The sequence below is a fragment of the Sciurus carolinensis genome, chromosome 2 (assembly GCF_902686445.1).
Source record: "Sciurus carolinensis chromosome 2, mSciCar1.2, whole genome shotgun sequence".
NCBI lineage: Eukaryota > Metazoa > Chordata > Mammalia > Rodentia > Sciuridae > Sciurus > Sciurus carolinensis.
This window is the reverse complement of record NC_062214.1, coordinates 19666985-19677399: the sequence shown is the minus strand read 5'-3', so window position 1 is coordinate 19677399 and position 10415 is coordinate 19666985. Positions and strand designations below refer to the sequence as shown.

At 50.4% G+C, this 10415-nt stretch overlaps 1 protein-coding gene, 1 long non-coding RNA gene and 1 other non-coding gene across 6 annotated transcripts in view; 1 reads left to right on the top strand and 2 right to left on the bottom strand.

Annotated features, from left to right (window-relative positions):
* Nucleotides 1-1281: 1281 nt before the first annotated feature.
* Trnaa-ugc (transfer RNA alanine (anticodon UGC)) lies at nucleotides 1282-1354 on the bottom strand. The gene has a single exon. It is a non-coding gene; the product is annotated as a tRNA-Ala (tRNA).
* A 1911-nt stretch (nucleotides 1355-3265) lies between these two features.
* Nucleotides 3266-5222, bottom strand: LOC124977287 (uncharacterized). Its single transcript, XR_007107133.1, has 3 exons — nucleotides 4699-5222; nucleotides 3970-4118; nucleotides 3266-3666 (listed from the first exon to the last, which is right to left on the bottom strand). It is a non-coding gene; the product is annotated as an uncharacterized LOC124977287 (long non-coding RNA).
* Nucleotides 3433-10415, top strand: part of Ppp1r16b (protein phosphatase 1 regulatory subunit 16B) — a 101283-nt gene continuing 94300 nt past the window's right edge. The window contains exon 1 of one of the 4 annotated variants that reach the window (XM_047540735.1): nucleotides 3433-3580. The gene's annotated coding sequence lies outside the window, so the exon portion shown is untranslated. Of the gene's footprint in view, nucleotides 3581-3883; nucleotides 4019-10415 lie in introns of those variants that run through there. The other 3 variants (XM_047540737.1, XM_047540736.1, XM_047540734.1) reach the window with 3 other exon arrangements.

Below are 10415 nucleotides of genomic sequence, written 5' to 3'. Positions count from 1 at the left end.
GTTTGTTGAGTGGGTACAGCCAGCCAGCCCCTGCCCAGCAGCTGGTGGCACGAGCCACTGGATCAAATTGTCTTTAGAATGCATCCAGAGGCTCGGATTAGCTCATTTTTCAGATTCAAGGGTTTCTAGGGCTCATCTTGCATCGTAGCAACCTTACAGCTCACCCCAATTCTACCTTCTGTGGAAGGTATATCTAACTGAGTTGGTTAAGTTGTAGTTGACATGTAGACATGTAGTTAATTCTATATTTATAAAATCAGTGCTTCAGGTTTATTTTCAGGTCCTCAGTATTTTTCATAGCCTCTTAGAACTTTCTTTGGCCCTGAAATTGTATTGTTATAATGTGTGCATGCATGGACAGCTATCAACAAATCCCACCATTATGCACCACTATAATGCACCAAAAAAAAAGTTATGGAAAAAAAAAAAAAGAATGTTCTTTGGCCTTGAACTATATCTTAAATATCTTACTATAGATGACCATAGATGTACCATAGATGACCTTGAAATAAAGGGTGGGACTTTCCTGTCTGGGATAGAAGAGAGAACGATTTGGAGGACACTGGAAGTGTTGGTTTCAAGGATTGGAGTATAGTTTAACCTTTTTTTGGTTGGGGGAGGGTAAAAACTTGTTGAGAATTCACACACCATACAATTCATCCACTTAAAGTATACAATTCAGCTGGTTGTGGTGGTGCACGTCTGTAATTCCAGCAGCTTGGGAGACTGAGGCAGGAGGATCAAAAATTCAAAGCCAGCCTCGGCAAAAGTGAGGCATTAAACAACTCAGTGAGACCCTGTCTCTAAAAAAAATACAAAGTAGGGCTGGGGATGTGGCTCAGTGGTTGAGTGCCTCTGAGTTCAATCCTCAGTAACTGCACCCCCTCAAATAAAAAACTAAAGTATACAATGCAAGGGTTTTTAGTACATGCATGATTGTGTGACCATCTACAATCAACTTCAGGACATTTCATCATCCCAAAATGAAACACCCCTTACCAGTCATCTCCCAGTTGCCCCGGAAAATACTCTCCCAGATCCAGGCAACCACTAATCTGCTTTCAGTCTCTATGCATTTGGTCTGTTCTGGATTTTTCAAACAGAATCATACAACATGTGGCCCATTTCACAGTGCAATGTGTTTGCAAAGCTCATCCATGTTGCAACATGTGTCAGTGCTTTGTCCCTTTCAATTACCAAATAATACCACATAGTGTAGATGTATTACATTTTATTTATTATTTATTGCCTGATGGACATTGCACCTTTTTTTTTTTTTTTTGGTGCTGCTGGGGATTGAACCCAGGGCCTTGTGCATGCAAGGCAAGCACTCTACCAACTGAGCTATAGCCCCAGCCTGGTCATTTTTTTTAAATTTTTAATTTTTTCCCCTATTCTGAACATTTTTGAACAAGTTTTTTTGTGTGTGCATGTTATTATTTCTTGCGAGAACCTACCTAGGGGTGGAGTTTCTGGGTCATCTGGTAACTTTATGTTTAATATTTTGAGGAAAGGTCAGTTTTTCAATGCAGCGGTATCATTTTACTTTTCCATCAGTGAAGTACGAGAGTTCCCCTTTCTCCATATCCTTACCAACCTTGTTATTATTTGAATTTTTTTCTATTATAGTCAACCTAGTAGGTGCAGAGCGGTGTATTATTTTGGTTTTGGTTTGCATTTCCTTGCCATTAATGATGTTATCTTTTTGTGTGCTTATTGGCCAATTATGTACCTTCTTTGGAGAAATGGCTATTCAGATTCCATACCAGTACTGGGGAATGAACACAGGGGTTCTCTATATGACCAAGATACACCCCTAACTCTTTTTATTTTTTATTTTGAGACAGGGTCTTGCTAAGTTTCCCAGACTGGACTTGAACTTGTGATTATTCTGCCTCAGTCTCCCGAGTTGCTGGGGACAGGTATGTCCCACCATAACTGACATCATTGCATAATTTAAGGTCACAAAGATTATTCTTATGCTTTCTTCTGAGAGTTTTATAATTTTAGTCCCAACATTTGAGTCTGATCCATTTGGGGTTCATTTTGTATGGTGTGAGGTAGGGGTCCAGTCCATTGTTTTGCACCTGCTTATCCAGTCATCCCAGCTCTATTCAGTTGAAAAGACTATTCTTTCTTCACTAAGTTGCTGTAGTACTCTTGTTGAAAACTGATTGAACATGTATATCTTTTATGTCTGGACTCCCAGTTTTATTCCAGTGACCTATGGGTCCCTCCTTTCGCCCTTATCACACTATCTTGATTTCGGTAGCTTTGTAGTTTGAAATCAGGAAGTGTGAGCCCCCCAATGCACTATATAGTACGCTTTAACTCTTGATATCAACCCTGTGAGACATGTGAATGAACAGCACAATTCGGGGATTTGGGACATCCTCTCCCACTTAAGACGTCATTTCAGGGACACAGGCTCCAGGTTCTACCCATGCCTTGGAGAGATGGATTACCACCTTCTCAGCCCGCAGCTCTTCATTATAAATCAATGGAAACATTCTGCAGAGAACAATGGTCCCCTTGGGTGATTTTAAACATCACTGTAAGTCTTTCCCACCTGCTCTGCTCTCTAATTGCTGCTACTGAAACAGTGTCATTCACAAACTGGATTATTAATGAACAGGGCAGGGAGGGAGACAGGGCAAGTGAAGGGGGACTTCAGGGGACTTGGGAAGGGCCTGTGGACCCGGAGCAGGCATAATCAACCTATACATTTTTCACTCCTTCAAGAAAAGTTATTGAGTTTTCTTAGCAAAGAGGAAATCACTTAAACTCAGGTGGTACCTTCAAGCCTCAAAAGAATATTGCTCACAAATAATGACCCAGAGTTCTCCAAATGAGAACAAATTGCTACAAATTGAATTTACTGGCTAGAGCCCCAGACTCCCCAAACCTAAACTTTATCTGCCACCCCACCCCCCAGCTTGTTGGCCCTGGGGTGCCTAGGGCTCTAATCTGGGTGCTGAGGAAAGTTCAGGAAACAAAGCCCTTTGTTGAAAAGAGAACCCTATTGTTCTAAGGCCAGTGTTCAGCAAGTGTGGATTCCAGAGAATGTTTTGGGTTGGGTTTTTCCCCCTTTGTTTATTAACTTTCTCTCCTCTTCCTGGGGGGAGGAGGGCTTGGTTTTCAACAGCAACTTAAAGGTAGTTAAATCCATTGTTGTGTAAAGAAAGGCACAGGGCGCAGGGCCTTGTGCCCCAGAAGGGACTTGGATTCAAAGACAGAAAGAAGGCACCCGTTATGTTTTGCGTGTTTGTTTTATTGCGTTTGCATTTTTAGCATGAAAGCTCAGGGAAGCAGCCCAGGTCTAGATCCTGCACATCTTCAAACGGCAGACGTCAGCGGAGGTACGACCACTTCCTTCCTCCTTTGCTTCACCTCCCTTCTTTCCAGAAAGAGGAAATGATGCTAGTTCACACCGCAGGTCACACCCACGTGCTCCCACTTGTTTCGCTTTCCTGGCCTGGGAGACCTGTCCCCACAGACCTGTTCCTAGGGCAAGACCTGGTCGCGTCCCCGGACGTCCTGGGAAGCCTGAAGGCTGACAGACTGAGCGCGGGTCCTCAAGGTAGGATACTTGAATTCTTGGCACTGGCGCTGTTCTGTGTGACCGCGGGCAGGTCACTACTCCTTCTGGAGCTTCACGATGCTCATCTGTCAAATGGGAGCAAGAATGCCTTTCTCGAGTTCCTCCTTTCCATGGTGGGAGTGGGTGGGAGGAAGCGCTCCATCTCATCTCCTTTCCGTTTCCTGTTGCTCAAAAAGAGTCCCCTCGCCCCCGGGAGCCCCAGGACCCTTCTCCTAGCTCCCTTAGAAGCAGGCTGGTGTTGAGTGGGCCCACCCCACGCCCGCGACTCAGGCCCCGCCTCGGGGGAGGAGCCCAAAGGCGGCGCGGAGGCTCGCGGCGGAGCAGAGCTGGTTCTGTCGCCGCACCAGCAGCTGCGGTTGGGGACCTACCGACTGAGCCAGGGCCGGGAGCCGCCCGGGGCAGGGCTCAGGAGAACGGGTGAGTTCCCCGGCGGCGCCGCCTTCCTCCCTGCGCTCTGCGGCTTGACAGGGCGAGGGACAAGAATCCGGGCGGGGAGGCGGTCTCGGCTTCTGATAACCTGGTTGGGGGCGAAGGACCTAAGATAATTTGGCGGGGGGCACTAGAAAAGCGGGTACCGAGCTCAGGGCTGGGATGGAGTGGGGACGTCCTCCCGCGTCTCGAGCTCCCATGACTAGGCTGGGTGAGGAGTGGACAGGCAGGTTGTTAGCTGGGCTGTAGGGGCGCGATCTTGGGGAGGAAAGGGGGTCTTCAGAGGGTTCTGACTGTTGGGCCGCTGTCTGCCGGGGTCGCAGTGCCCGGCGGTGGAAGCCACAGAGCACTAAACACTACCGGCGCCAGTCTCCGGACTGGGCATGGGGGCGCCGCCCCCTCGCGTGGCGGCGCCTGGTCCCCGCAGGTAGCGGCAGGGCACTGGGAGCGCTCCTGCCCGGGCGGGAAAGGTCCCCAGGGCTTGTACCCGGGCGAGCAGAACTGCCGCGCCGCGGGATCCCCGGTGTCCGCCGGCCAGGGGAGACCCCCGCGTAGTAGTTCCCTGGGAGGCGTGAGCCGGGCCTCTCCCCAGGGCCGCCGTGCCTCTCCCCAGGGCCGCTGTGTGTTGGATGCCGGGTCCCTGGCGCCAGGAGCGCTCTTTTCCTTACCGCCGAGTCCCGCGCGTCGGCTCCGGCAGGGAGTAGCGCCCCCGAGCGCCTAGGGTGGGCAGACATCGTACAGTCCTCTCTAAAGAGAGGTCGCGCAGAGGGGTCTCCCCCAAGGTCACCTGGCGAACCCAGATCGCCCCGGGTGGGGAGCCAGGAGGGGGCGGCGCTCGCTATCCGCCTCCTTTCCTGTTACAGACTCCCTTCCTTTGCTTTCCCCTATCGGGTCGGGCCTCTGGCTTCACTGGAAAGGCAGTTGATGCAGCTCCCAATCCCAGGCGGAAAATTGAGCCTAGGCGAGCTGTGAATCTGGCCCTCCCGGGAGCCCAGCTGCGCGCCGCCACCACGCGCCAGGCCCAGGACCCGGCGCTGCCTGAAATCTCGAGAGCGGAGGGAGAGAGATGCGGCTGCATAAGCGCTTCTCAGAACCGAAAGCCGAGCTGCTTGCGCGCCCATGTGATTAGATTCCACATAATGGGCCCCTGTTCTCGCTGTCAGAAGCGCCCACCAGTTCCCCGCGGCCCCGAGCACCAGGTGCTGCTTCTGAATCGCCCTCTGTAGAGGACCCGGAGCCCCGATGTACCAGGCGCCCTTTCCCGCCGGGATCTCTGGCATAGGCCTGCAGTTAGCCGCCTCGGCCCGCGGGGGTACTTCCCTGTGCGCCCTGCCATTTCCTGCGGCTGGGGAAGCACCGGAGAAAACCTTCCAACGGAAAGGTCTCCTTCCAGGCTGCTAACAAAGCTTCTCAGCTCAGCCCGCGACCAGCTGTCTGCCCGAAGGCAAGGCACTTGGCCTCCTGAGTCCTAGAGGTCTCTATGAAACGGGGCTACCCAGGCGGTGGGGATGAGGAGTGGTGCCAGGCCTGCGAAGCGCTTGGTGCAGTGGAGCATGGGAGGGTGAGCCCTCCTAGGCAAACGCCAGCGCCTTCAATACTGGTTAGAGCTGGGCGTGTCTCTTAGACAGGTGCCTAAGTGGAGCCCTGGTGGGTGGTTCTGCAGGGGCTGGGGGAGTTTCTACATCTTCCTCCCTAGTTCTGTCACCGAGAGCCAGCTTGCAGGAGGCGGTGGGGGCCGGCTAATCCTTCCAGAGTGCTGCCTGCTCATGGGGCCTTTCCCACACAAATCCCCCATCCCCTTCTCTCCCACCTGTCACCCAAATCCCATGTTTTCCACCCCAGTCCCTAGGATACTTCAGGCAAGGGCCACTCTGGACCTTCAAGTTTTGGGGTCTGACCAACAGAATCTCCCCAACTCTTCCTGGCCCCAGCTCTTCCAGTCTCTGGGATGTCTTCTTTTAGGAAGACCACTGAATCCTTCCTTCTCCTCTTTTGGCCTCCTCCTGCTGTGACACTCACTTGGAGCTCTGTGGTTCAGGTGCCAGGGCCCAGTGCTTCCTGTTGCTCTCTGGACCTTCCCTGGTTGGAAGTGCATGGTGGGAACGCTGATGCCCGGGGCCTGCTCAGACTTTGTTCTCTCTGCTAATTGAGCCAGAGTGGAGGTTAAATTCTAATCTGGCCATTAACTCTTTTCGGGTGCCCAAGGGGATGCTGAGGCAGAGATGCATTTCCCCCGAAGGCTAGAACTTTCTGCAGAGCTCATTTGGTGCCCTTGAAAAGTCTGATCTAGGTTCTTCTCAAAACCAACTCCATACTCAGACTGAACTGTCTCTGACCAACAGAGGCTGAGCCAGTCTGGTTTAGCAGATTGTCAAGGCATATACCTTGATTCCATGCTGTTCTAGACATTCAGGACTCCTGCCCCTGTTCATCTCTCTTAACATAGCCACCCAGCTCCCTGTCCCCAGGACACTTGTAGCATTTGATAGACAGGGGTCCCAACTGACATCCTCCCAGCTAAGACTGGGACAATCTTCTTTGTTCCAGCACATCTTAGAGATTGGCCTCTGCAAAAGGTATTCTGTCTTTTACAGAAAGCTGTAAGTATGAAGAGTAAGGGAGCCAGGCAAGTCTAGTGGAAATTATAGCTCTAAACCTAAAAGCTCTGGGGGCCTTTGTAAAGTTCTTACTCTCTTGAGCCCTGGTTTCCTCATCAGAAAATTGGAATCATATTAATGCCTACTCCATAAGGTTGTGAGGATCGTGGGAGACCATAACACATAGAAAGTGCTTAGTAGATCACCTGGCGCAGGGGGAATGCAGGAAATGATCATTGTCACCATCACCATCATTTCCTGCCCTTCATTGAGCTCTTAAAGGTCCTACTTCCTCCTGTTCAGGGAGCTAGATTATGTCTCATCTGCCACTAGCTATCTGGACAGGGAAAGCCTCACAGCCTGTGTTGGGAGGGAGTGTCTCCTGGGAATTTGAATCTAGCATGAGCCTGTCCCCAAAGAGTCTGAACATCCACTTAACCCTTCCTCAGCTGGCCACCATTTTTCAGGGCTCATTGATTCCCTCAAAGATGTTCAGTCCATTCCAGACCTTGTGCTTAGCAAGGGGTTTCAAGATGACCAAGGCAACTCTCAGGCCTCATTTGGGGGAGAGGCAGGCCTGGAGACAGATGGTGAGAACCCTGTGAAATAAAAGCTTCAAAAGCAAGAGGCAGGAGTTAAGAACATAGGAGAACAGGTGGGCTGAGGCTGACCCAGGTGTGAACCTTCAAGCTGCCATTTCATCACTGAGTGATGATGGACAGATTTTTTTTTTTTTAACCTCTCATGCAGATAAGCTACCTATTGAAGGAGGTGATACAAGGAGAAAAGAGACCATGTGGGTAAAAACTTAGCTCAGGACCTGAATAAGTACTCGCAGATGTTAGTTGCTATTATTATTAGTCTATTATTACCAATAACAGGTGGGCAAAATTTGCTGTGGGAGCACATTTGAGCCCTTCAGTGACAGTTTTCCAGGTGGTAGGTACCAGAGGGGTGGGCAGCCCTTGCAGGGAGAACTGCCTTGCATGTAAAAAGGCACATGGACTTGAGAGCGCTTGGTGTCTTTGGAGAGCCGTGGGTGGGAGTCACAACTGGAACCCAGCCAGCACAAAGTGTGATGGAGCAGGGGCAGGAGTTACGGCCTGGGAGGGAGGCAGAGGCCATCCTCCAGGGGCCCCGAATGGTTAAACACTCGCTGACCCGAAGCAGGCACACTGTGGCCTTGTGGGGTGGCAGTTCTCTGAGGAGTGCTGTTTGATTGTGGTATCCGAGAAAATTCAGGATCGACTTTTGCACAGGACAAAGGACTGGCTGGCGCTTGTTTGCCAGTGCGTTCCCTGTTCCTCCTTGGTTCCACCTAGGAAGCACAGAGGTTCCCCACTTCTTCCTGAGATGTTTTGCCCACCTCTGCATCTGTTTCTCCCTTCCTGGGACTCAGTGTCTCACATGGAGGAAGTGGGTCTGGAAGAGGAAGTGTCCTGACCTGACTCCCTTATTGATCACAATATTGCACCAAATGCCTTTCTGGTCATGTTCTTGCCTTTACTTGCATAGCCATTGAGTTCTTGTATCAACCACGGAAGTGGATGCACTTGTCTACTTCATGGAGGGGAAACTGAGGCACACTGCTAAATGCATGCCACTCGTATTTGAATCATGTGTGGGGATCTCCAGAGTTGTCACATACTGCCCCATACCTCCTCCTTCGTGTTCTTGGGGACTGCAGAAAGTCTGGCTTCTCTCCTGCTGTACCCCGCAGATGCTGGTCAGGGCACTCTGCAGATGGGTCACAGTGGAGTGTGCTCGGAGTACCTGCCATGATTTTTGGGATATCGCTGTGCACAGGTACTTGTGCAGGGAGGTCTTCTCGAATATCTCAGAATCCAGAATGTCATTCCTCAGCCCACTGGTGTCCCACAAATGTGCCTTGATGCAGGCAGTTTGCAGCTTGATTGATGTGGCAGGTGGTGGCCAAGCCCCACAGTGGCCCCAGGGAGGAATGAGTCTTTTAGGATGGTTGCTCAGAACATCACATGACCATAGAACATGTTTCGGAAAGCGTCTAAACAAAGGCTCAAATATCCTTTTCATGGGGGGCAAAGTTTAGGGCTAGGGTTCAAATCTTGGCTCTGTTTTCCACTAGCTTTAGGGCCTTGGGCAATTTTTTCACTTCCTCGAGCCTCATTTTCCTCATCTGGAAATTTAGACCATATTTACTGTAGATATAACACACATTCACAATTCAGAGTTGTTGTAAGGATTGGTAATTCTATGTAAAATGTCTGGCTTTCAAGTCGTAGGTAATACTGGTTTAATGTCCATCAAATTTTCCTCCATGGTACTTAGTTATGATTACAGGGTTACATTCTATGGTGATCATTATTCTTTTAGTCTCCTGGTTCTCAGCCGGAGGCAATCTGCCCCACAATAGCATTTTTGCCAATGTCTGGAAGTGTTTTTTGTTGTCAAAACCCAGGAGGGAGAGCACAGGGGCAGAGGAGCTGCTGACCAGAGATCTCTCTAGTGCACAGAGACCAGGGATACTGCTAAATATTCTGTAGTATACGGCAGAGCCTCCACAGCAAAAAAAAAAAAAAAAAAAAAAAAAAGATCCGAGCCCAAATGTTGATAGTGCCAAGGTTGAGAAAGCGCCACTGGACTGTAAGTCCCATAAGGTCAGTGACTGTCTAATTCATTCAGTCCTGTGTCCCCAGTTGCCCAGTATGATGCCCAGCGCACAGGAGGCAATCAATATGCATTAAAGGAATGAATGAGGACTTGGAAGGCCCTTGTGCCCTGGAGTCCCAGGCTCTGGCTTACGGGACATTCTGAATGGGCAGAAGAGATTTAGATGAAACTCAATGGTGATCAGCCAATTGATAATTCAGGCCAAAGAAATTCAGACCAAGCACTTGTCTTCCTTCCCCAGCAGGTGTGTGGGGCCGATCTATTGGGATCGTTGCTGCAGTCGCGGCTGCACTTGCTCCCGCAGATAAAGGGCCCACCTTGAGTCTGAACAAGAAGGCTAGGGGGCGGACAGGGGAACATAGGTGCTGACAAGAAACGCCGGTCCTCGGGGCCCTTGGGATTTGCCAAGCCGGGGCACAGCTGTGATAGCTTCCTGTTATTCCCCTTTCTGGTGGATTGAAGGAAACCCACTGAATGGCTATTTTTCCACTTGCCATTTACAGGGGTGTGATAGGCCTTGGTCTGATGAGGTCAAGCTGTGGCGTGAAGTCTGCCCGATGCCTTGACGCCTGGCCAACAGGAAGGCCGTGCAAGTTTTCTTCTGCTGTCTGATGTGTTCGGATGGCTTTGGGCAGGGAAGCAGGGGTCGAGACTGTGTTCAAAAGAAGGGAGCATTTTATGCCCAGAATCATAGGGGCCAGAGTTCTCTCTCTCTTTTTCTAAAAAATTTATTGGGAAGACTTATTTTAATATGAACTTGGAAATAAATAACTTGTTAAAGCAATGAGCCTCTGAGCCTCAGGCTGGCTGCTGAGCATGAATCTGGCTATTGAGAGGAGTACACTGTTTTTCCAGGTCTCTAGGAGTTTGAAGGACAAGATTGGCCCCCATTAGATACGCACATCGGTTAGAATCTATGCAGATCAGGGGAAGGGGTGAGGGTGTATGCCTGAGGTTCCTCTTAGAATGCAGAGTGTGTCTCGGGGGCCTGGGGCCAGAACTTCTGTGTTTCTAATAGGCTCCCAGGGTGCCATCCCTCTGGTCTGTGAACTGCACTTTGAGTAGCAAGCGTCTGGGGAACTCTAAGCCTACAGGTGAGAGTCCCTGGTGTGACCCACTCAAGCACAAAAGCAAATTCA